The 25,518-nt window shown below is 46.3% G+C and overlaps 1 protein-coding gene across 1 annotated transcript in view; it reads left to right on the top strand.

The window, feature by feature from the left end:
• The first annotated feature begins 17,827 nt into the window (after nucleotides 1-17,827).
• The window catches only part of LOC126418310 (SPARC), a 98,130-nt gene continuing 90,439 nt past the window's right edge, over nucleotides 17,828-25,518 (top strand). Inside the window, exon 1 of the mRNA XM_050085183.1 lies at nucleotides 17,828-17,957. The gene's annotated coding sequence lies outside the window, so the exon portion shown is untranslated. The remainder of the gene's footprint in view (nucleotides 17,958-25,518) is intronic.

Genomic DNA, 25,518 nt, shown 5'->3' with positions numbered 1-25,518 from the left:
AGACGATGACATGAACAATTCTGAGAAACCGATTGTTTGTGTAAAGGCAAATCGCCTGGCAGTCCCCGAGTGTCTGACACAGACGTCGAACGTATCCGCCATTGTTTCACAAGAAGTCCGCAGAAATCTGTTCGCCGTCCAGCTCGACAGCTCAACATGCAGCCGATGTCCATCTAGCGAGTGTTGTGTCGACGTCTACACATGAAACCATACAAAGTTCAGCTACTACAAGCTCTTCGTCAGGGTGGCAAACAACAACGTGTGGAGTTCTGTAATTTCGTTCTTGGCAAGATGGAAGATGGCAGTTGTCTTCCACGCTTGATGTATAGTGACGAGGCAGCATTCCACTTAAATGGAAAGGTGAACCGTCATAATGTGAAAATATGGGGTACGGAAAAACCACATAAAGTTGTACAATACGAGAGGGATTCTCCAAAATTTAATGTGTTTTGTGCAGTGTATGGTCCATTTTTCTTTGCCGAGAACACTGTAACAGGAAGCGCAGATCTCTAAATGCTCGGGAACTTCCTTTTCCCACCGTTGGAGTCTGATCCGAACGACTTCATTTACCAACAGGATGGGACAATGCCACACTGACATCTGCATGTGTGGGAATTTTTAATTCAGTGGATTATTTAACGATGGAGCGGTCGCACTCGACCAAATGATTCGGCCTTACATTACTGGCCTCCAATGTCACCGGTCCTGACTGTATGTTATTATTTTGTGTGGGTTAGTGAAAGACTCTGTTTATGTGCCTCGGTTAGCAACAACAATGAATGAACTGAGACATCACATAACAGCAGCTGTGGAAGCTGCAGTGTGGGAACAATTTGAATACCACATTACAAATGCTGTGCATCTCAAGGGGGGCATATTGAACACCTATGAAAAGGTATTCAGGTGATACTGGCGAAAACTTCCTGAGCTCTGGTATTTAAGGCCCCTCCGGCGTGGCGAATTCACTTGGTGTTGCGCGTGCGCTACTTGAGCGCGTTCGATTCTGCTGCGCCGCGCGCCCTCCGTGGTGAACACTCGCCGCATCGATGTCAATTCGCTTGTCTTCCCGCGGTTCCATCACAGAACTACGCGAAGTGAATCCACCACGCATGTGCCGGAGGGGCCTTAAATACCAGACCGCAGGAAGTTTTCGCCAGTATCACCTGAAGATGACCAGAAGACTCTGCGCCGAAACATTGGGGCAGGAAGTTGCAAACATTGATTTATATGTTTATTAGTTTCAGAAAGATATATGTACCAAGTCGGATGATTCGCTTTGGTATATTCTGTATACTGAGAAGCCAATGTCGGAACTCCCAGACTCCTGAACAAAGGATCGACGAGAGGCGCGAACTTACATCCCATATTGCTCGAAATGCCTGTTTATGAGCCAAAAATCCTTAAGTCCGTCTCCGTAGCGCAGCGGTAGCCTTACCACCTACCACGCAAGGGGGCCCGGGTTCGATTCCCTGCAGGGGACCGGATGTTGTGTGTCCTTCATCATTATAGACACGCATACGCCGAAGTGGCGTCAACTAAAAAGACTTGCAATGTGGTGGCCGAACCCCGAAGGGGATATTCCGGCCAATGAATGCCACACGATGATTTTTTTTATCTTCCTGAACACATAGAGGTATTAATTGTAGGGACTCAATATTCATATGTCCATTCTGTGTAATCAAAATGTCGGGTTTAGTCGAATTGCATGTCAGAAACTGTAAAAAATGTGTTTTATTCTGATTCAGCATCAATTTGTTTTATACAGGATACAAATTTATTCCATAAATACCTGTATTTGACTCATTGTCAGTGTTGCACTCAATATTCTTCTGTACCAAATTAGTGTCATCAGCAAAAAGAAATATTTTAGGATCATCTCTCATACTAGAAGGCATATCATTTACATATATAAGGGACAGTAGTGGTCCCAGCACTGGCCCTGGGGCATCACACCACCCCTGACCCTACTTACCCGTGCCGCAATCACACGCCAACACATAGCCATTCTCATTACTGTGGAGAATGACCTTTTGCTGTCTGTTCTTAATGTATGAGAAGAACCAATCGTGATCTACTTCTCTAGTTCCATAATGGTGCACCTTCTGCAGTAACATTTTGCGATCAAGACAATAACAAAATTTTAGTATACACGTATGAACCGTGGCACCTTATTTTACTTCCCTTGGATAATTTCTGGCGCCACTGACTCGAGTTTTCTATCGATTTACTATTTGTTCAGTAAGCATCTGTGGTCGAAGTCGGCCTAGGTGGAAGTGCTGAGGGTGTGGTGTGTCTCTGGGTGGGAAGACAGTTGATCTGAGACAGTGAAGTTGCACGGTTACAGCCGAGTTGTTTGTGACATCGGGTTCCTGTGTGAGAGCTGAGCTGGGCTGTTTGAGCCAAGTTGGTCTGCGAAAGCCGCATCCGTCCGACACAGGAAACTGGCTGCTGGACGAGTGGTGTGTGGAGCGTGCCCGTCGGTTGGTGGGGTCTGCCTTCCTCGCGTCCGCCAGCTAGTGCGGGCTTCCGGCTGTGGAAAGTGGCAACTTTGTGGCCGCCCGATCGTTGGTTACGAACACCGCAATTAATCGGGTTGTATGGATTGGTTCGTCTGCTTCACCCTGGACCGATCTACCGAATACGCCATCCGACTGTTTGTTTAAAAATTACCATCTCAAGGCACCTCCTGCATCCATGCAGCGCCGACACCTTACACAAGATGAGTATTAAGTGTGGCCTCGTTTGACTACAGTAGTCTGAAAAGAGTAACTTTGTGGTGATATTTCTCCAAACTGTGGCCTTAATATTTAAATTGAAGTATTTATTTCTTTGATTTTAAGTTAAATTGTAACGTATCAGTAAACTGTTAATTGCATGAAATAATAACCAGTTGGCCGGCCGATGTGGCCGAGCGGTTCTATGCGCTACAGTCTGGAACCGCGCGACCGCTACGGTCGCAGGTTCGAATCCTGCCTCAGGCATGGATGTGTGTGATGTCCTTAGGTTAGTTACGTGTAAGTAGTTCTAAGTTCTAGGGGACTGATGACCTCAGAAGTTAAGTCCCATAGTGCTCAGAGCCTTAATAACCAGTTGATTGCGGGCCAGGTCTTTCCCGTTTTCCTTAACTCACGATTGTTCGGTTCAACGTATATACTAAAATATATGTAAACGTAAATTTTTTTATTGCTGTTGTTTACAGTAGTTGTAATTGTAGGTGAAACATTACTTTTCTTCCGACGCTGAAAATGTGTATCTGTTCAATGAAATTGTAAGATCAGAAATGTCCATGTAGCGACACACTCAGGAAATAGGTGTAGGGGAGCAGATGCAGGAATAATATATCGTCTTTCTAGGCGAGCTGCTTGTGGAGATGGTTTGTCACTGCCTTCATTCGACCTGTTATGAAGTGTCAAACGTGTAGGCTATATGTGTCGTGAGGATGCGTGCGATGTGTAGTGTCGGGTTTGTGTTGTTACGCACGAAGGGAAGGGAGAAGGTGCAACTCAGTGTCGGCACATAGGCGCCTACTCATGGAAGCCGACGAGCTTAACGTCCCTAGCCGACAGATGGACCATCACCGACAGCTTAAAGCGCCCTGACTTCGTGAGACACTACGCAGATGTTTGGAATTAAATGAAGGACTCTGGCGCAGAGACTGGCGGTCAGCAGCTTCACGCCACCATCTCTCCTCCGCTTGCTGGCCAAATATTGGTAGTGAAAATTTCATCCACCACCGGGATTCGAACCGGCTTACCTCCGAGTCGGGCGCCACCGTCCTCGCGTACGAAGCTAGATTGAAACTGTAAGTTAGATCGTTCCACCAAAAACAGTTTTTTCTAAACAAACCGATTCTGTAAAAAAGGATTCAGGTGTTCATACAGGTGTGCTAGGATCGGAGACAAACTGGAAGGACTACAGCAACTGACCACACGGTAAAGCAAACGGAAAGTATGACTTATGTATACGTAGCTATACTGAAATTCTGCTTCAGCCATGAACAGTGCAAATGTTTCACATCTAAACACTACAACTGTCACCGTTCCCAGAGCGATCCACATATTTTTATTATACAGCCTAATTCGACGAGGTGTAGGTTACTTAATCCGAGGCAGACAAAAAAGAAAAGGAGACACACTTTGTACTGTATTGTATTGTATGTTAATCGGGGACCTAGAAACGTCCCCGCCGCAGCCGCAGAGGTCCACAACCCCACCACGACTACCGCAGTCCACTTCACCCCTCCGCCGCCCCACACCGAACCCAGGGTTATTGTGCGGTTCGGTCCCCGGTGGACAGCCCAGGGAACGTCTCACACCAGACAAGTGTAACCCCTATGTTTGCGTGGTAGAGTAATGGTGGTGTACGCGTACGTGGAGAACTTGTTTGCGCAGCAATCGCCGGCGTAGTGTAACTGAGGCGGAATAAGGGGAACCAGCACGCATTCGCCGAGGCAGATGGAAAACCACCTAAAAACCATCCACACACAGACTGGCCGGTTCACCGGACCTCGACACAAATCCGCGGGTCGGATTCGTGCCGGGGACCAGGCGCTCCTTCCGCCCGGAAAGCCAACCGCGCGGGCTAGACATACTTTACAAAGAAATGAAGCACATCTAGATAAGAGTTGGCATGCTTTGCGCTTCCTGTTATACCGTGTTTAACATAACTGCTGGTGTCCGCTGCGGTACCACTATAGTGCTGAAATGGCTAAATAATAATAGGGAACTACGTGCTGGCACCTTGCCGAGTACGAATATGGCGGCTGCTGTTGGTAAATATGTATGAAACAAACATAGTAGCGACGCATTTTCGCAAAACAGTTTCAAACGGGTTCCTGGAACACAAACGCCGCAGCAGGGAAACAGGAATGTTAAGTGTGAAGGGTGTTTGCAAGCTCGGTGATGAGAGAGCGTGGTTGCGGCTGGAGCAAACACAAGATCCTGAGCACCGCAAAGGTTGCGCTTCCCCGCTGACTCACGATAAGAACTCTCGTCGCTGCCTCAACAAAGGAATGGCAGATAAATAACCAGCCCTCGCAGTCTAACTGGGTCGCGTTCCCTGCGCCGTCCTTCCGTTGTTATCCAGGAAAACAGCACAGGCAGTCATGTGCACCAGTAAACAAACTGTGGCAACTAAGTATGTAGACTGGTATAAAAATTGCGATTTTTTAAAAAAAAAAACGTCAGCACGCAATTTTGTTTCTTCTCCTCTGTTTCCACACAGTTGCATACAAGTCTTTCACTGTTCAAGTCAATGCTATAGCTCATTACATAGCGACCATTGCAGTAACACGTGTGCCATTGTTGTTGTCAGCGCTTCCACAGACGGAAAATCTGTTTCCTTTAACGCAGTTTCCATTTGGTGGTGAGTAGATAGAGGCTGCCTGCGGACAAGATCTGGCGAATATTGTGAGTGCCCATGAAGAGAAAGACACTTGGTTCTTAAGGCCTGCTTCTCAAATAGAAATGTCTGCACTAGTGTGTTCTTCAAAGATTGAGCACACATTCGAGAGAAACACATCTTTTAAATCTCGTTACTTTTTCACACACACACTCTCTTGCAAATAGTCTATGCAAGTAAACAGGTAAATACCGTGATCTATAATTACCGGGGGACGAGCGACACTACAACATTATCTACTGATAATCAATCATACGAAGTATCTTTACAAATATTTGAATTTCTCGACCAATTTTTGACTAATGGTGGGTTATACTGGACGGTGAATGTAAACAGAAATGAAAGTAACATCCAGTGAACCTCAAGTGTTAATAATAACACTTCATATATTTTCAATGTAAATAAAAGATTTATCAGACAAGGTCTACAACGCCTCGATTGTTTGACGACAATGCTATTTACTTTTATTTACTTTATTTATTAATTTAACATGATCAAATTAAGACCCTCAGGCCCTCTCTTACGTAGGACCAGAGTTTCACACATACAGTTACCTAAGAAATAACAATAAATTTTATGCGACAAATAGTAGTAAAATAGCATTAATCGAATTGAAAATGATTTCAGTGCATGTAAAAATGTGTGTGAATTCCTAATGGACCCAACTACTGAGGTCATCGGTACCTAGACTCCCACACTACTTAAACTAACTTATGCTAAGAAGGACACACACCCCCATCGAACCTCCGACGGGAGGGGCCAGGCAATCCGTCACATGGCGCCTCAAACCGCGCGGCCATTCCGCGCGGCGGTGCATGTGGAGACAATGTGACTAAACAGTACTGTCTAAGAACAAATGAAGTTAATACTGGCAGTACTTCCACCACAGCTATTGCTGTCACTAATAATAGTGATAGTGGTAGATACAAAAAGTATTTATACGTGTAGAAAACTGATATTATCTGATGTAGCAAATTCTGAGGGAGTGAACTTTAAATTGACTGCACCAGGTACGAGCACTGGGAAATGGGGAAGATCTGATTGTGAAGGGGGAAACAAGTGCGTACAAAGACAATGGTAGACATTGTTGTTGCTTCACTAGATACGTCAGTAATGCCTTTTGCAGCTGGAGATGATGTTCAGTTCTCTGGTGTAAAGATGGACGTTATTCCAGAGTCACCTTCCTGCTGCTGAAAAGCACTTCGAGAGAGTGGTTGAGTGATTGCACGGCACGGAGGATTTTGCTCTGATGGGAACGAGGATTTCTGCCACGTTGTTCGGGCAACGCGTCAAGATCGCGGAGAGATACACAATGTGATCAAAAGTATCCGTACACCCACAAAAACATACGTTTTTCATATTAGGTGCATTGTGCTTCCACCTACTGCCAGGTACTCCATATCAGCGACCTCAGTAGTCATAAGACATCATGAGAGAGCGGAATGGGGCGCTCCGCAGAACTCACGGGCTTCGAACGTGGTCAGATGATTGGGTGTCACTTGTGTCATACGTCTGTACGCGAGATTTCCACACTCCTAAACATCCCTAGGTCCACTGGTACCGACGTGATAGTGAAGTGGAAACGTGAAGGGACACGTACAGCACAAAAGCGTACTGGCCGACCTCGTCTGTTGACTGACAGAGACCGCCGACAGTTGAAGAGGATCGTAATGTGTAATAGCCAGACATCTATCGAGACCATCACACAGGAATTCCAAACTGCATCAGGATCCACTGCAAGTACTATGACAGTTAGGCGGGAAGTGAGAAAACTTGGATTTCGTGGTCAAGCGGTTGCTCGTCAGCCACACATCACGCTTGTAAATGCCAAAAGACGCCTCGCTTGGTGTAAGGAGCAAAACATTGGACGATTCAACAGTGGAAAAACGTTGTATGGAGTGACGAATCACGGAACACAATGTGGCGAAACAGTAAAATTCGGAGGCGGTGGTGTTATGGTGTGGTCGTGTTTGTCATGGAGGGGGCTTACATCCTTTATTGTTTTGCGTCGCACTATCACAGCAGAGGCCTACACTTATGTTTTAAGTACCTTCTTGCTTCTCACTGTTGAAGAGAAATTCGGAAATGGCGATTGCATCTTTCAACACGATCGAGCACATGTTCATAACGCACACCCTGTAATGGACTGGCCTGCATAGAGTCCTGACCTGAATCCTATAGAACATTTTTGCGATGTTTTGGAACTCCAACTTCGTGCCAAGCCTCACCGACCGATATCGACACCTCTCCTCAGTGTAGCACTCTGTTAAGAATGGGTTGCCATTTCCTACAAAACCTTCCAGCACCTGATTGAACGCATGCCTATGACAGTGGAAGCTGTCATCAAGGCTACGGGTGGGTCAACACCATATTGAATTCCAGCATTACCGAAGGAGGGCGCCGTTTCCAGGACGACAATGCGACAGCACCGGCCCCTATGTGAAGAGGATACAAGCGCCACAACCGACTGGTGACGCTTGAGTTCAATAGCAGCTTCAAGATAAGCCACTTGGATAGCAGCGTCAACGTTAGGCAGTCCGACGGCACTTATGGAAAGACTTTTGTCAATTAGCGATCAGAAGTCACTGCAAAGACTGATTATTTCGTATGTCACCCTTTGCTTGCGACACAGCTGTGTGATTGCCAAAGTTAAGTATGTGTAATTTTCTTATGTAATGAAACTCATTAATACGACTTGTTTGATTTTTTTGTCTAGCGAACCGAGTAATGCACGATTCCTAGGTACAACACTAATTTTGGCGAGAGGAAGGGGGATGGGGTAGTAGGTAACATCTGCTTGCACTCAGGGATAATGATCGCAGAAATGTTGGAAACCACTGGTCTACAAGCTGGGTAACGCGCAATCATGCTCCACTGTTGCTCTTTGTTGACAATATTTCTCTGTCTAGCTCATTTCAGTCTTGTAATGGCTTTATTAATTGTAATTTTGTAACTTTTACTTCGTTGCTCATAACCTGTGAGCTTGATATTGAATACTTCTCGATACTGAACATTCTTTCCTCCCGATTTCAGTGCTTAATATTCGCTTTGTTACCTTGCAAACCTTGAATGCAATATATGTCGCAATTTTGGAGTCGAATTGGGGTATTCCCTTTGTTATGACTGTGATACCGTCCTTCCTGTTCACCTACATCCCCATGATTAGCTACGATTAATCGGTAGCCCGGAACTGAACATCCAAAACTCTCAACAACGAAATTCTGCTCAAACTGTCGCACTGTCCCTCACTCCCCTCAACGTAAGGAACACTTCTCGACGATTTAAAATCCGAAACAGATCATTTACTGCTGCGCCACTCCTACAGATTCGAAAGTGTTTAAAACTTATTAATGTTAGGGTCGTGTTCTTGGAAATAAAGATGTAGTCTCGGAATAAAAACTCTCCTATCTTTCTTCACTCAAAGTAGGTCACTGTAAGAAAATGTGGTGCGTACCCTCTCCTCCCTTAAAAAGTATCGACTGTTTTTTCCATAACATACGATAAGTGTAATGCCTATTTTGTGGCGTCAGTGGACGCTACAGTCTATTCAAAACTGTTGTCAGTGACGCTTCACGCGTGAAATGGGGACGTTGTCACGACAAATACAGCACCCAGCCAGTTGTCACATCTCTCCCATCTCAGCGGCGATGAGTTAAGTGGGGCTTACTGGCAAAACAACCTGAGGTCTTCGGATCTGCAGACTGGCACTTAGCCGGGAACCCAAACTGCACATCACGGCATTAGTTTCTCATCAGGTACAGCGTCTTATGCACTGAATGAGAGATTCTGTTTGCGATGTGTGTACGTCCACTACTGAAATCGTAGCACGACAGCTCTATTAGTAACGAGACTGTGCCTTTTTTTCCTGCTACAAACAAACAAATTGCACAACGCAACGTTGACAAATCTTTGACAAGTAGTACATAGACCGAAATGTCACACACATTACAAATGGTATATGACAGCAAGAAAGAATTTAAAAAAAAATGTCGCCTTCACAATTCCCACCTCCCCAGTTAACTTTCGCTGGCCGCTGTTGGCGACGTTCTGTATTTCTTGCAAATAATAGCATCGTAAAGCAACATTATATTCGATTTTTACAGTCAGTACCGGAACAAACTGGCACTGCACTTGATTGACATTAAAAATTACGTAAGTCATATCAGTTTCGTTCAATCAAGATCTAGTCTACAAAAATTGATATGGAAGTTTATTGTGAAAATTATCGCCACAGATCCGATTTATAATACGAAACTTATAGCTACAGTGAGTCCAAAAAGTATTCGTTTGGTTGTAATTTTTTTAAAGAATTAAGTATATGTCACGTGAAAGGAAGGAAACATAAAATGTGAACATCCAGCCATATGCAATGAACCTTGGTAAGTCATTTTCATTGATGGACAAGGAAATAAATATATCCATAGCAATTACAAATTTGACAAAATGGACAATTTATTCAAGGGCTACTTCAAAAAGTATTCGTCAGCTCATATTTTTTTAAATTTTCAATCTGAAAATATGTTTTCAGTTACAAAAATTAATATTTTGTGGGGTTTCCCTCTGCAGCTATTACTGCTTGAAGTCGTCTGGGCATCGACTTGATCAAGTTTGCCGTCAGAGAGGCTGGAATTTTGTCCCAGTTGTCTTTTAGGTCTCTCTTGTTAGAAATGTGTCTTCTCCTGATGCTATCTTCCAGTAGATGTTCAGTAGGATTAATGTCTGGGCTCTGAGGAGGGGTGTTAAGTTGTACAGGAGCCACAGCCTTGTATTTAGAGCCGTGTGCTTTGGGTCGTTATCTTGTTGAAAAATTTAATTTCCTTGCAGACCTAATTTTTCGGCGCTAGGATTCAGATTGTCCTTTAAGATGTTGATATACATATGGTGATCCATTGTACCTTCTATGAAATGTAATTTTCGAACACCTTCAGCATTCATACAGCTCCACACCATCAGGGAGCCACCACTGTGTTTAACCGTTGGCAAGATTGCGTGGCAACATCTCCGCATTCTTCTTACACCACACCATTCGCCTGCCATCCGACCCGAATACGTTATATTTACTCTCATCAGAAAATATTACTCTGTTCCAGAAGTCTTCCTTTTTTAATCCATGTTCCATCGCAAAATGAAAACGTTCCTTTTGTATTCTGTTCACTGACCCAAAATTTCTTTGCATGCTACCCGGCCGTAATACCCATACGTTTTTAAGATATTTCTGATTGTGTTGGCACACACCTTCTTTCCCCTAGGCTCTAACTCCTCAGCCAACTTAAGGGCGCTGATTTTAGGTTTCTTCTTCATTTCCCACTAGATAAATCTCTATGTCTGCATCAGTCAAAGTGTGAGGGCGTGCGGTACGTGGTTCGTTTCTTAATGATTTTGTTGCTCAAAATCGATCTAGAATCGACTGAACCGTCGATCTAGGTCTACCGACTACTTTAGCAGTCCCTTAAGAAGATTTGCACTCATTATGTAAGCGCAGAATAAGTTTCCTTTCGATCAGCGTCGTCTCACTACCCTTAGGCCCATGGCGCTAATTGCACTGTATCGGAGCCGTTCAGAAACACAACTGGCGATAGAATGGGGCCGCGCACGGTTGACTCTAGTGTGTGCCGTGGGTCAGCGTTATATTTAATCACTGCGTGCAGAATTTCGGCCTGTTCACATGCTGGACGAATACTTTATGAACTGGCTCTTGTATTACATTTTCTATTTTGTTAACCTTGCTGTCGATTTGGATGTATTTCTTTCCATGCTTTTCAACAAAAATGTCTTACCGAGGTACTTCTTACACGACTGGCTCTTTAGATTTTGTATACATTTCTTTTCATTTTACACAGACTTTGGTTTCTAAATGATATGCAGCTAGACGAATACTTTTTGGACTCACTGTATGTTAAATTACGTATAATGGACAGACGAAGGATACGCAAAGGTACATCAAGAAATGCCTCGTTTCAACCTGCAAATAATTACCCGCCGGAACAGCCACTGGAAACGCTAAAAAGGTCTGAAATAGCACAGCAGTCACCAAATAGGGAACAAAACCTGCGTCTTGATCTCTGAACGTCGTGGGCCCTGCAAGTCCTGGGTTCCATCACCGATAGGAGCGGGCGACTTTTCCTCTTTCCAGTCCTACAGGACGGCCCCAGGTCCATTCATTCTCCTCTCAGATCAGTACCGCCGATCTATCCACGGGTGAGCGGTGGGGGGCAAGGTTGGGAGGGGGGTGGGGGGGGGGGGGGGCACGGTAGCGGAGCGATGGTCCCCAACCCTCCCGCTCCTAGTGTCGCTGTGAAACAAGACTGCATTCTTCTCGCAGTTCAAAAATGGTTCAAATGGCTCTGAGCACTATGGGACTTAACTGCTGAGGTCATCAGTCCCCTAGAACTTAGAACTGCTTGCACCTAACTAACCTAAGGACATCACACACATCCATGCCCGAGGCACGATTCGAACCTGCGGCCGTAGCGGTCGCGCGGTTCCAGACTGTAGCGCCTAGAACCGCTCGGCCACTCCGGCCGGCTTCTTCTCGCAGTCTAGCAAACAGTCCGGTCACGGGCTTGCAGCACAGACTTAAGTTTTTTGTTTTACGTACATGGCGTCCCATTTATCTTTTCCACCCTAAATAACTTTTTCTCCAGGAGCAAAATAAAGAAAAAAAGTATGAAGAAAATGTTGTATAGCTACCACAACAACGTTAACCAGCATCATTTCATTGCTTGTAACTTGGTTCGTGCGTTGATATGAACAGCAGTAAGTGTTTTTTAAATAGCATCCTACATTTTTATTCAGTTATTCATTCTGTGCATTGAAGAAGCAATGAAAGGTTCAGGAGTGGAATTAAAAGTCAAGGTCAAAGGATATCAGTGATACCATCCGCTGATGACATAGCTATCCTGAGTGAAAGTGAAGGAGAATTACATGATCTGCTAAATGGAATAGACAGTCTAATGAGTACAGAATATGGATTGAGAGTAAATCCAAGAAAGACGAAAGTAATGAGATGTAAAAGAAATGAGAACAGCGAGAAACTTAACATCAGGATCGATGGTTCAAATGGTTCAAATGGCTCTGAGCACTATGGGACTTAACTGCTGAGGTCATCAGTCCCCTAGAACTTAGAACTACTTAAACCTAACTAACCTAAGGACATCACACACATCCATGCCCGAGGCAGGATTCGAACCTGCGACCGTAGCAGCAGCGCAGTTCCAGACTGAATCGCCTAGAACCGCTCGGCCACAGCGGCCGGCCAGGATCGATGGTCACGAAGTACATGAAAATAAGGAATTGTGCTACCTAGGCAGCAAAGTAACCAATGACGGGCGGAGAAAGGAGGACTCAACAGCGAACTAGTGCTGGCAAAAAGGGAATTTTTTGGAAATTTGTGGTAAGGTCTTACGGAACCAAACTGCTGAGGTCATCGGTCCCTAAGCTTACGCACTACTTAATCTAACTTAAACTAACTTATGCTAAGGACAACACTCACACCCAGGCCCGAGGGAGGACTCGAACCTCCGACGGGAGCAGACGCGCTGACCGTGACAATGCGCCCCAGACAGCGCGGCGGCAAAAAGGGCATTCCTGGCCAAGAGAAGTCTACTAGTATCACAAATAGGCCTCAATTTGAGGAAGAAATTTCTGAGAACGTACGTTTGGAGCATAGCATTGTGAAACATGGACGGTGGGAAAACCGCAACAGAAGAGAATGGAAGCATTTTGAGACGTGGTGCCACAGACGAATGTTGAAAATTAGGTTGACTAATAAGGTAAGGAATGAGGAGGTTCTGTGCAGAATCGCAGAGGAAAGGAATATGTGGAAAACACTTACAACGAGGAGGGACAGGATGATAGGATATCTGTTATCAGAGAATGATTTCCACGATACGAGAGGGAGCTGCAGAGGAAAACAGAGATTTGGATACATCCAGCAAATAATCGACGATGTAGGTTGCAAGTGTTACTCTGAGATGAAGAGGTTGACATAGGTAAGGAATTCGTGGCGAGCCGCGTCAAACCAATTAGGAGTCACATCATTAAAAAAAATTATTCCCTCTCCTCAAGATCGTTCAGATGTGTATCACAGTCTGCCATTTATGTAAATATGACGTTATTAAAAACGTAACACAAAACTGACTATGGCTCTCGTGTACTAGCGTATACTGACGGTCCCAGGGTAACGTAACTCGTCCACTTGCTTGAGTTTGTAAATAAATTGAAACACAATTTTGACCACCCAAAATGAATAGCATTTCTACCTTCTCTTCTTTGGTGTACATTATCCTGACACGGAGCTTCAACTAAAGATGGTTGACAGGATGGCCGGTGAGCAGTGTTTCGATTTCTATTTTCTAAGGCAGAGATTGGAAACCAGCCCAGCGTTTGCCTAAGCGAGCGTGGAACACAGCCTAAAAACTACATTCAGGCTTACCAGATGTTTCAGAACAACAGTTGTTAATTCGCCGTGTTGATCCGATCCAGGAACAGTCATATCATGATAAGATTTCAAAGTGGTGTAAATATTGTCAACTTGCTTTGAAAGTTAAAAAATGTAAAACTGTGCACTTCACAAAACGAAAAAACGTGGTATTCTACTCCTATAGTATCAACGAGTCACTGTTGGATTGGCCACGTCATTCAAACATCTGGGTGTAACAATGTGTAGGGACCATAGGCTCAGCTGCAGGTAAAGCAGGTGGTAGACGTCCGTTTATTGGTAGAATACTGGAGAAATGCAATCAGTGTAGAAGGAAAGCTGCTTACAAATAACTCGTGTGATCCTTCCCACAATATTGCTCAAATGTGTGGGACCCATACCGAAGGGTACTAACATGGAATATTGAATGTATACAGAGGAGGGCAGCATGACTGGTCACAGGTTTGTTTGAGCCATGGGAGAGTGTAACAGATACGCTGAAGGAAACTGAATTTGCGGACGCTTGAAGATAGACGTAAGGTACCCTGAGAAAGGCTATTGACTAAGGTTCAAGAACTGACTTTAAATGATGATTCTAGGAATATACACTGAAGCGCCAAGGAAATTGTTATAGGCATGTGTATTCAAATACAGAGATATGAAAGCAGGCAGCATACGGCGCTGCGGTTGGCAACGCCTATGTAAGACAAATGTCTGGCGCGGTTGTTGCATAGGTTACTGCTGCTACAATGTCAGGTTATAAAGATTTAAGTGACTTTGAACGTGGTGTTACAGTCGCCGCACAAGCGATGGGACACAGCTTCTCCGAGGTAGCGATGAAGTGGGGATTTTCCCGTACGACCAATTCACAAGTGTACCGTGAATATCAGGAATTCGGTAAAACAACAAATCTTCGATACTGCTGTGGCCGGAAAAAGATCGCGCAAGAACGAGACCAACGACGACTGAAGACAATTGTTCAACGTGATAGAAGTGCAGCCCTTCCACAAATTGCTGCAGATTTTAACGCTGGGCCATTAACAAGTATCAGAGTGTGAACCATTCAACATCACTGATATGGGCTTTCGGAGCCGAAGGCCCGCTCGTGTATCCTTGATGACTGCACGACACAAAGCTTTACGCATCTCCTGGGCCCGTCAACACCTGCATTGCACTGATGACGACTGGAAACATGTTCCCCGGCCGAGCGGATGGACGTGTAGCGGTATGCAGACAACCTCATGAATTCATCGTCCCTGCATGTCAGCAGGGGACTGTTCAAGCTGGTGGAGGCTCTGTAATAGTGTGGGGCATGTGCAGTTGGAATGATATGGGACCCCTGATACGTGTAGATGCGATTCTGACATGTGACACGTACGTAAGCATCCTGTCTGATCACCTGCAACTATTGTCCGCCCCCTTTAGCTGAGTGGTCAGCGCGACAGAATGTGCAGTTGGAATGATATGGGACCCCTGATACGTGTAGATGCGATTCTGACATGTGACAAGTACGTAAGCATCCTGTCTGATCACCTGCAACTATTGTCCGCCCCCTTTAGCTGAGTGGTCAGCGCGACAGAATGTCAATCCTAAGGGCCCCGGTTCGATTCCCGGCTCGGTCGGAGATTTTCTCCGCTGAGGGACTGGGTGTTGTGTTGTCGTAATCATCATCATTTCATCCCCATCGACGCACAAGTTGCCGAAGTGGCGTCAAATTGATAGACTTGCACCCAGCGAACAGTCCACCCGACGGGAGGCCCTAGTCAACTATTCATGTCCGTTGTGCATTCAGACGGACTTGGGCAATTCCAGCAGGACAATGCGACACCCCACACATCCAGAATTCCTACAGAGTGGCTCCATGAACTTTCTTCTGAGTTTAAACACTACCGCTGGCTACCAAACTCCCCAGACTTGAGCATATATGGGATGCCTTGCAACGTGCTGTTCAGAACAGATCTCTATCCACTCTTACGGATTTAGGGACAGCCTTGCGGGATTCGTGATGTCAGTTCCCTCCAGTACTACTTCAGACATTAGTCGAGTCCATGCCACGTCGTGTTGCGGCACATCTGCGTGCTCGCGGGGGCCCTACACGATATAAGCAGGTGTACCAGTTTCTTCGGCTCTTCAGTCTACTACAACGTCCTACGTATCGCTCACATAGGGATCGCGAGGACAAGATTAGATTAATTACAGTACTCACACAGGCATGCAGACAATCATTCTTCCCGCGCTCAGTACGTGTGGACGGGCGGAAACCCTAATAACTGGTATAATGTGACGGTACTTCAGTTGTCTGCAGAGTAAGAATGTACACTACTGGCCATTAAAATTGCTACACCAAGAAGAAATGCAGATGATAAACGGGTATTCATTGGACAAATGTATTATACTAAAACTGACATGTGATTACATTTTCACGCAATTTGGGTACACAGATCCTGAGAAATCAGTACCCAGAACAACCATCTCTGGCCGTAACAACGGCCTTGATACGCTTGGGCATTGAGTCAAACAGCTTAGATGGCGTGTACAGCTACTGCTGCCCATGCAGCTTCAACACAATACCACAGTTCATCAAGAGTAGTGACTGGGGTATTGTGACGAGCCAGTTGCTCGGCCACCATTGACCAGACGTTTTCAATTGGTGAGAGATCTGGAGAATGTGCTGGCCAGGGCAGCAGTCGAACATTTTCTGTATCCAGAAAGGCCCGTATAGGACCTGCAACATGCGGTCGCGCATTATCCTGCTGAAATGTAGGGTTTCGCAGGGATCGAATGATGGGTAGAGCCACGGGTCGTAACACATCTTAAATGTAACGTCCACTGTTCAAAGTGCCGTCAATGCGAACAAGAGGTGACCGAGACGTGTAACCAATGGCACCCCATACCATCACGCCGGGTGATACGCCAGTATGGCGATGACGAATACACGCTTGCAATGTGCGTTCACAGCGATGTCGCCAAACACGGATGCGACCATCATGATGCTGTAAACAGAAGCTAGATTCATCCGAAAAAATGACGTTTTGCCATTCGTGCACCCAGGTTCGTCGTTGAGTACACCATCGCAGGCGCTTCTATCTGTGATGCAGCATCAAGGGTATCCGCAGCCATGGTCTCCGAGCTGATAGTCCATGGTGCTGCAAACGTCGTCGAACTGTTCGTGCAGATGTTTGTTGTCTTGCAAACGTCCCCACCTGTTGACTCAGGAATCGAGACGTGGCTGCACGATCCGTTACAGCCATGCGGATAAGATGCCTGTCATCTCGACTGCTAGTGATACGAGGCCGTTGGGATCCAGCACGGCTTCCGTATTACCCGCCTGAACCCACCGATTCCATATTCTGCTAACAGTGATTGGATCTCGACCAACGCGAGCAGCAATGTCGCGATACGATAAACCGCAATTGCGATAGGCTACAATCCGACCTTTATCAAAGTCGGAAACGTGATGGTACGCATGTCTCCTCCTTACACGAGGCATCACAACAACGTTTCACGAGGCAACACCGGTCAACTGCTGTTTGTGTATGAGAAATCGGTTGGAAGCTTTCCTCATGTCAGCACGTTGTAGGTGTCGCCATCGGCGCCAACCTTGTGTGAATGTTGGGAAAAGCTAATTATTTGCGTAATACAGCATCTTCTTCCTGTGGGTTAAATTTCGCGTCTGTAGCACGTCATCTTCGTAGTGTAGCAATTTTAATGACCAGTAGTGTAGATGCGCATGCCTAACCCTAGTCCCTGTAGCGCAAGCGAGTACGTTGCGCGTCGAGCTACGCGAGCTGGTCGAAATGGAGGGATCAGTTGACTTGGTGTAAAGCTGGCGGCGGTGACAGAGCTGATAAGGAGTTTCGCAGCATCCTCGAGCCGTCGGAGAAGCGAGCGACGCGAAAACTGGGCTACGCTTCTAGAAGGGGCAGAGGTCGGCCGGCAGGGAGGGACGTGTGGGCAGCGCGCGATGGCATCGCGTCCAGCATTCCCGGAGGCGGCGGGGGCGGGAGGGGGGCGGCGGTGGTAGGGGCGGAGGCGGCTGCGGCTGCGGCTGGACCAGCGAGCGGCCGGCGGGCGGGCGGCAGTCGGCGGCTGGAAGCGGCGCGGCCAACACGCGCTATCGTCTCCGTCCCCGTCACAGGTCAGTCCCCGTCTCTCTGCCCTACTAACAGCCCCAGGGGGCTCATCTCGCACTAACAACCACTAAGCGTCCCCACTAGGGACTGCTCTCGCCAGTAAACGCGCAGACCCCTCTAACACTCTTGGCGTCTAACTGGGCAGTTGACACGTAAGCACAGGCATGCACAAGGCGGGGCAATTGTATCACTTGTCATCTACATTTACATCTACATCCATACTCCGAAAGCCACCAGACGGAGTGTGGCGGAGGGTACCTTGAGTATCTCTATCGGTTCTCCCTTCTATTCCAGTCTCGTATTGTTCGTGGGAAGAAGGATTGTCGGTATGCCTCTGTGTGTGCTCTAATCTCTCTGATTTTATTCTCATGGTCTCTTCGCGAGATATACGTAGGAGGGAGCAATATACTGCTTGACTCCTCGTGAAGGTATGTTCTCGAAACTTCAACAAAAGCCCGTACCGAGCTACTGACCGTCTCTCCTGCAGAGTCTTCCACTGGAGTTTATCTATCATCTCCGTAACGCTTTCGCGATTACTAAATGATCCTGTAACGAAGCGCGCTGCTCTCCGTTGGATCTTCTCTATCTCTCCTATCAACACTATCTGGTACGGACCCCACACTGGTGAGCAGTATTCGAGCAGTGGGCGAACAAGCGTACTGTAACCTACTTCCTTTGTTTTCGGATTGCATTTCCTTAAGATTCTTCCAATGAATCTCAGTCTGGCATCTACTTTACCGACGATTAACTTTATATGATTATTCCATTTTAAATCACTCCTAATGCGTACTCCCAGATAATTTATGGAATTAACTGCTTCCAGTTGCTGATCTGCTATATTGTAGCTAAATGATAAGGGATCTTTCTATCTATGTATTCGCAGCACATTACACTTGTCTACATTGAGATTCAATTGCCATTCCCTGCACCATCCGTCAATTCGCTGCAGATCCTCCTGCATTTCAGTACAATTTTCCACTGTTACAACCTCTCGAAATACCACAGCATCATCCGCAAAAAGCCTCACTGAACTTCCCATGTCATCCACAAGGTCATTTACGTATACTGTGATTAGCAAAGGTCCTACGACACTCCCCTGCGACACACCTGAAATCACTCTTATTTCGGAAGACTTCTCTCCATTGAGAATGACATGCTGCGTTCTGTTATCTAGGAACTCTTCAATCCAATCCAGTCACCTGGAAGCTGGGGGTGTACCCTTTTTATTTTTTGCAACACGATCTCGCTTTCGTAGCAATATTTGTATGCCATTCTATTAAACTACAGATTTCGACCTACTCAGCGCTACGGGACATTCTGTGGTTTTAGCAATCACTATACTACTTGGATTTGTTTGGCTATAACGCGGTTCTCCAAATATTAGACCGTTTCCTTGCACGGCGGCAATTTCGTTACTGTGCTGCAGTCAAGGTAGATACTAAACTTTCCAGAAAAGGGCCTGAATAAAAAAAAAAAAAAAAAGAGTTGCCGATCTTTTCTGTGTAACCCCCCCCCCCCCCCCCCCTCCCTTTCCCGTACAGGCCTCATCGAGCTGAAGAGAAGTATCTGTCCAAGATCCGATAAATCCCAGCACTTCATGAACATGGTACCCCCGGCCACCGTCCTTGCCTAGTGCCCACAAGGACGTCCCTCCTCTTGCCGCACTACGTAATCACAACAGTAGTTTACCATTTGTCTGAGGACAAAGGGAACCCGTAAAGGCTTGCTGAACCTGCAGTCTCTATGCGACACAGCCGTTGTTGGAGGCTCCGAAAAACACGTCTATGCTTTCAGTACGTACGTACACTTATACATCCAAGGACCGAAACGAACCACTCGAAAAGACAGCAGAACAATGTTGAATTTCGAGCTCGGAAAAGTGCCTTCTCCAGGAACTGGGACCTTCTCGTAGTCTATCCCGTATAACAAAGCGCAACATCTAGTCACCGACTTACGAATCCTGCAGTCTAGTTGGTAGGGATCCCAAATAATGGTGTCAAACTGGGGGGGGGGGGGGACGACAGGTGCCTTGGTTCAGTCCTAGGCTGTTAGAAGTCGATTGTATTGCCCGATTTCAGGATGATTTTAAGACATTTCTCATGTTTATACAGCCAATGCTGATCCTAGGTTACGGCTTACCCAAAAGACCCGAAAAAAGCACCTTTGAAAAGACATTGGATTCGGCCTTGGCTTAAATCTTAAGAGAATGAAATGTCATATCACTGTATTGTAAATCTGGCATTCATATTCAAGTTCATAATATAAAAAAATGAAGTCAGGAACCTAAGTAACCTACCTTCACAAAAATATTCGTAGGATACAAAAATGGTTGAAATGGCTCTGAGCACCACGGGACTTAGCATTGGAGGTCATCAGTCCCCTAGAACAGCCGGCCGCGGTGGTCTCGCGGTTCTAGGCGCGCAGTCCGGAACCGCGCGACTGCTACGGTCGCAGGTTCGAATCCTGCCTCGGGCATGGATGTGTGTGATGTCCTTAGGTTAGTTAGGTTTAAGTAGTTCTAAGTTCTAGGGGACTGATGACCACAGCTGTTAAGTCCCATAGTGCTCAGAGCCATTTGAACCCCTAGAACTTAGAACTACTTAAACCTAACTAACCTAAGGACATCACACACACCCATGCCCGAGGCAGGATTCGAACCTGCGACCGTAGCGGTCGCGCGGTTCCAGACTGAAGCGCCTAGAACCGCTCGGCCACTCCGGCCGGCCGATAGGATACATATCAGTCGTTTGAAAATTCTAGTGCTCACTAAATAATAAAAGGCATGAAAATAATGTAATAAGTCCATTAAGATGCTCAAATGTGCAGTTGTGTAAGCAAACAGTGTTACATACAGATGGAATCACAGTTGTCTAAGAGTTTCCTTTTTTTTTAAATTTTGTTCCCCATTTCTTTCCTGTGACTACCATTCAGAAGAATTAATGCGGCATTTTTTGATGGTAATTTTTTTTTGTTTTTTTTCCCTGTCTAACAGCATTTCCTCGAGCACTTCGATTTTTTTTCTGTCTCGGATTCGTAATTTTCTATGTTAATCGTAACATAATTAGTTTACAAATAAAAATATTCTTCTGTTACTAACTCCTTGGATACCTTGGATTAAATAAAGAGAATGTAATGTCATGTCACTGTTTTATAAAGATGTCATTCATATTCACGTTTATAATTAAAAAAACAATACCTTCACAAAAAGTTATTGATAGGATACTTATCAGTCGTTTGAAGTATAATAAGATTCGTGAACGTACTGTCAAATTTAGTTCACACGGCAAGACAGGTTCTGAGATTCTCCGAAATACACTGCGCAACAGAATTAAAGCACCACTTTTTGGAATCCTGCTATTGCATCCCATTGAGACGCGTAAGTTTGACATTTGGCTTAAAGGTGCCCACAACCCTCCTCTGTAATGGAGTGTAAAAGCGTGGCGCATTACGACGTCGCCCTTTGGCTCGGCGTCGCTTCAAACAGTAAAGTGCCGACACGTGCGAAAGAAAGGCCAAAGATCGGAAGTTCTTGTGTGCTGTTAGGCGGGTTAATAATATCACATTGGCACCAAATTTCACCATAATTCTGCCCAGTGCCACTATGGACGTCTGAGACCATGGGGACGTCGTCACAGGGCCTCTTACCCACATTTCCCCATTTCTTTTGACGTCTCTGCGAACTGTCAAAAAGCCAATTCAGCCTGGCAGGTGCTCTAGCGTCTGAGGGCAACACCTTCGCCAGCCGTTGTCTGGGGTTTGCCTAGCCTGAAGCGCTAGAGCAGCTGCCCGGCCGAAATGTGTCGAAATTTCTAACAAGTACATTTGTACTGCCTGGGTGGTCTGAGGGTGTTCCCGAACTGGAGAGTCCTAGAAGAACCCTCTGCCATTTCATTCACGCACATTTTAACGTTGCATTCCCGCGTGATCATGCCACAGAAGGAAGGAAAAATAGGGGGCCGAAAAACTATGAGCACCCTTTCCTGCTTCGGATAACGTTCAAATTCGCTAGATGGTTTTGAACGGCCCCTACTCGTTCCAAAGTGTACGACGGTGCCAGCACTGTCAAAGGCTGTCAAGAACATCTACCTGTTGCTCGTCACACTGAGAACTGTTGTTTGCGACCACGAAATGTGTAGGAATCAACGACCCATGGATAGTGGTTGTTCCACTGACACCGATTATACCATCCCCAGAGGCTTTTCACGTACATTCGGTGTGCCTGAAATGCATGATTTCAAAACTAGATGTCGCTGTTGTAAACACCATCGCAAAGACGTCAAAAGAAGGGATGAAATGTGGGTCAGAGGGTCTCTGATGACATTCTCATAGGGTGACGCGTCCACGGTGACGTTGGGCAAAGTTGTGGTGAAGCTTGATGCCAAATTGACAGCATTAGTCGCTTTACAGCTCACGTGAACTTCCAGGCTGTCACTTTTTTTTCGATGTGTCGACATCTTGCTGTTTGAAGCCTTGCCGAGCCAAACGGTTACATCGCATGGCGCCATGTTTTTGCGCCATTACAGAGAAAGGTCGTGGGCGCCTTTGAGCGACATTTGAAACTTAGGCTTCGCAACGGGGGACAATTACGGTATTTCAAAAAAGAGATCCTTTAATTTTGTTGCAGAGTGTAGTTTTACAAAAAATGTCAGTTTTATAATCTTGTCCCCTCTCGAATCACTTTCTGCCGTCGACCCTGTCCGTGAGTTGCATTTTGTTATTCCCATATTCAATTATTTACCTCGGTCGTATTGAAGCCTGTCTTGTCCTCTGTGCTATATCAGACTGGACATCGTATATTTTATAGTGCGGGCATGCATACCGAAAAGACTTTCCGCCCTGGAGCGGAGTGTGCGCTGTTGCGAAACTTCGTGGCAGATTACGAATCAGTATTCGAACCCGGGACGTTGCCTTAACGTCTGACCTACCCGACCGTAAATCACGGTCTGCCGTCACAGCTCCACTCCCGCCAGTACCTCACAGCCTAAACAATGTATGTCATGTACTGGCTACACGCCCACGTGACGCTGCTAAATTTTTAGAACTGACAATGGCTGCTAAACGGAAACCGGTAATCGGTTTCAATAAAGTATTACGTGACTGAGACGCTGAGTTTGTCATATGGATGATACCTGTTTAATTATACTATTTCAGTGGGACTGCGAGCTCGCAACAGGTCAAGGTGGTTGTGGAGGAGAAGATTAGTGTTTAACGCCCCGTCGACAACGAGGTCATTAGAGACGGAGCACATACTTGGATTAGGGAAGGATGGGGAAGGAAATCGACCGTACCGTTTCGAAGGATCTATCCCGGCATTTGCCCGAAGCGATTTAGGAAAATCAGGGATGGCCGGACGCGGGTTTGAACCGTCGTCAGCCGGAATTCGAGTCCAGTGTGCTAACCACTGCGGCACCTCGCTCAGTTTGATGGTTGTATAATACGAAAAATTTTGTGGAAGAGATGGCGATTTACACTATTTTAAGAGCAGGGTTAGTTACAAGTTAGCCGGCCGGTGTGACCGAGCGGTTCTAGGCGCTTCATTCTGGAACTGCGCGACCGCTGCGGTCGCAGTTTCGAATCTTGCCTCGAGCATGGATGTGTGTGATGTCCTTAGGTTAGTTAGGTTTAAGTAGTTCTAAGTTCTAGGGGACTGATGACCACAGATGCTAAGTCCCATAGTGCTCAGAGCCATTTGAACCAGTTACAAGTTAAGCAGAAGAACGGAAAGTACATTAACATGTTAGCTGTTGGTTCCCATTGCAGGAGCCTAGGCTGACGGTCGTTAAGTGGTTTTTCTGACGTTTTACCAGCACGAGTGGCTGGCACTGTCAAAGATTCACCTCCGATTGGTGGTATCTAACATTGGAGCGTGAATCTTTCACATTCTGCTGGCGGAATTTCAAAGAAACCACTGAACGACAGTCGGCCGAAGATCTCGAGACGAGCGCCAGCCAACCACATCAAGAAGTGGCCGTGATAGCGCCAACAGTTTATAAAATGTGCATTACATAAAAATCGCGTACGATTTGTGGCTGTCACGGACGCTTCGGCACTCCATTTTGTAACTTAAGTTTATCTGAGTAATGCTCTCCGCATAACATACCGCACATTGAATGAGACTTTCACTCTGCAGCGGAGTGTGCGCTCATATGAAACTCCCTGGCAGATTAAAACTGTGTGCCGGACCGAGACCCGAACTCGGGACCTTTGCCTTTCGCGGGCAAGTGCTCTACCAATTGAGCTACCCATGCACGACTCACGCCCCGTCCTCACAGCTTTATTTCTGCCAGTACCTCGTCTCCTACTTTCCAGACTTTACAGAAGCTCTCCTGCTAACCTTGCAGAACTAGCACTCCTGGAAGAAAGGAAGTGCTTGGGTAGCTCAATTGGTAGAACACTTGCCCGCGAAAGGCAAAGGTCCTGAGCTCGAGTCTCGGTCCGGCACACAGTTTTAATGTGCCAGGAAGCTTCATACCGCACATCGCTCACTGGCTCTCAAGTCTGCAGTTAGATTACGTGGTACCCTGGGGCTTAGACCGCGCCGCAGCCGCTGCTTTGCGCTGCTGGGGCGTGGCAGCTGGAGCGGCGTTCACTATATCACAGTCACCCGGCGACAGCGACGGCCGTAGCCGCCCACGCAGGCAAGCAGACGTAAAAGGCGCTGTGAGCCCAGGCGAGCAGCTTTCCCCCTCGCAAACACCTGCGCCGCGACGTCCCACGAAACACACAGCGCTTGTACCTGCGCGAGCAAATGTATCTTAATAACGCAACGACGATGATCGCCTAGGGGCGAGTGTTGGCCTATGACTCTACTGCAGATAGATCGTGCCCCATCGTTGACACAAAGACCCATGAGACGCAGCCAAGTCTTGTGCAGAGGCGGTTTGCAGCCGCATGTTAGAAAGTACATCCAGCACTGCGGAAAGTGAACTGTATAACGAGACATTGTTCAAAATCATATGGCTCTGAGCACTATGGGACTTAACATCTGAGGTCATCAGTCCCCTAGAACTTAGAACTACTTAAATCTAACTAACCTAATGACATCACACACATCCATGCCCGAGGCAGGATTCGAACCTGCGATCGTAGCAGTCGCGTGGTTCCGGACTGAAGCGCCTAGAACCTCTCGGCCACACCAGCCGGCCGAGACATTGTAACACGCCACTTCTGTGAGCACATAGACACGTGTTCGGAGCAGAAATTTTTCTGATTTCTTCCCGACTTTTCTCATTATAGTTGGGGCAGTACAATGCGTAATCATAAAGATGTACAAAAGGGTTACTTTTTCGAAACCCCGTAACTGCCTCCCATTGCGATGTACAAGTGTGACATTTGCTTCAAACGTACTTATCTACATCTACATCTACATAGATGCTCCTGGAGAGTACACTGTAGCACTACTAGTCATTTCCTTTCCTCTTCCATTCGAAAATAGAGCGACGGAAAAACGACTATCTGTATGCTTCCGTATGAGCCCTAATTTCTCGTATCTTATCTTCGTGGTCCTTACGCACAATGTATGTTGGCGGCAGCATAATCGTTCGTCAGTCAGCTTCAAATGCCGTT

This window comes from Schistocerca serialis, chromosome 1 (genome assembly GCF_023864345.2).
Source record: "Schistocerca serialis cubense isolate TAMUIC-IGC-003099 chromosome 1, iqSchSeri2.2, whole genome shotgun sequence".
Taxonomy (NCBI): domain Eukaryota; kingdom Metazoa; phylum Arthropoda; class Insecta; order Orthoptera; family Acrididae; genus Schistocerca; species Schistocerca serialis.
The sequence above is the reverse complement of the archived record's forward strand: the minus strand, read 5'-3'. Positions and strand labels throughout refer to the sequence as shown.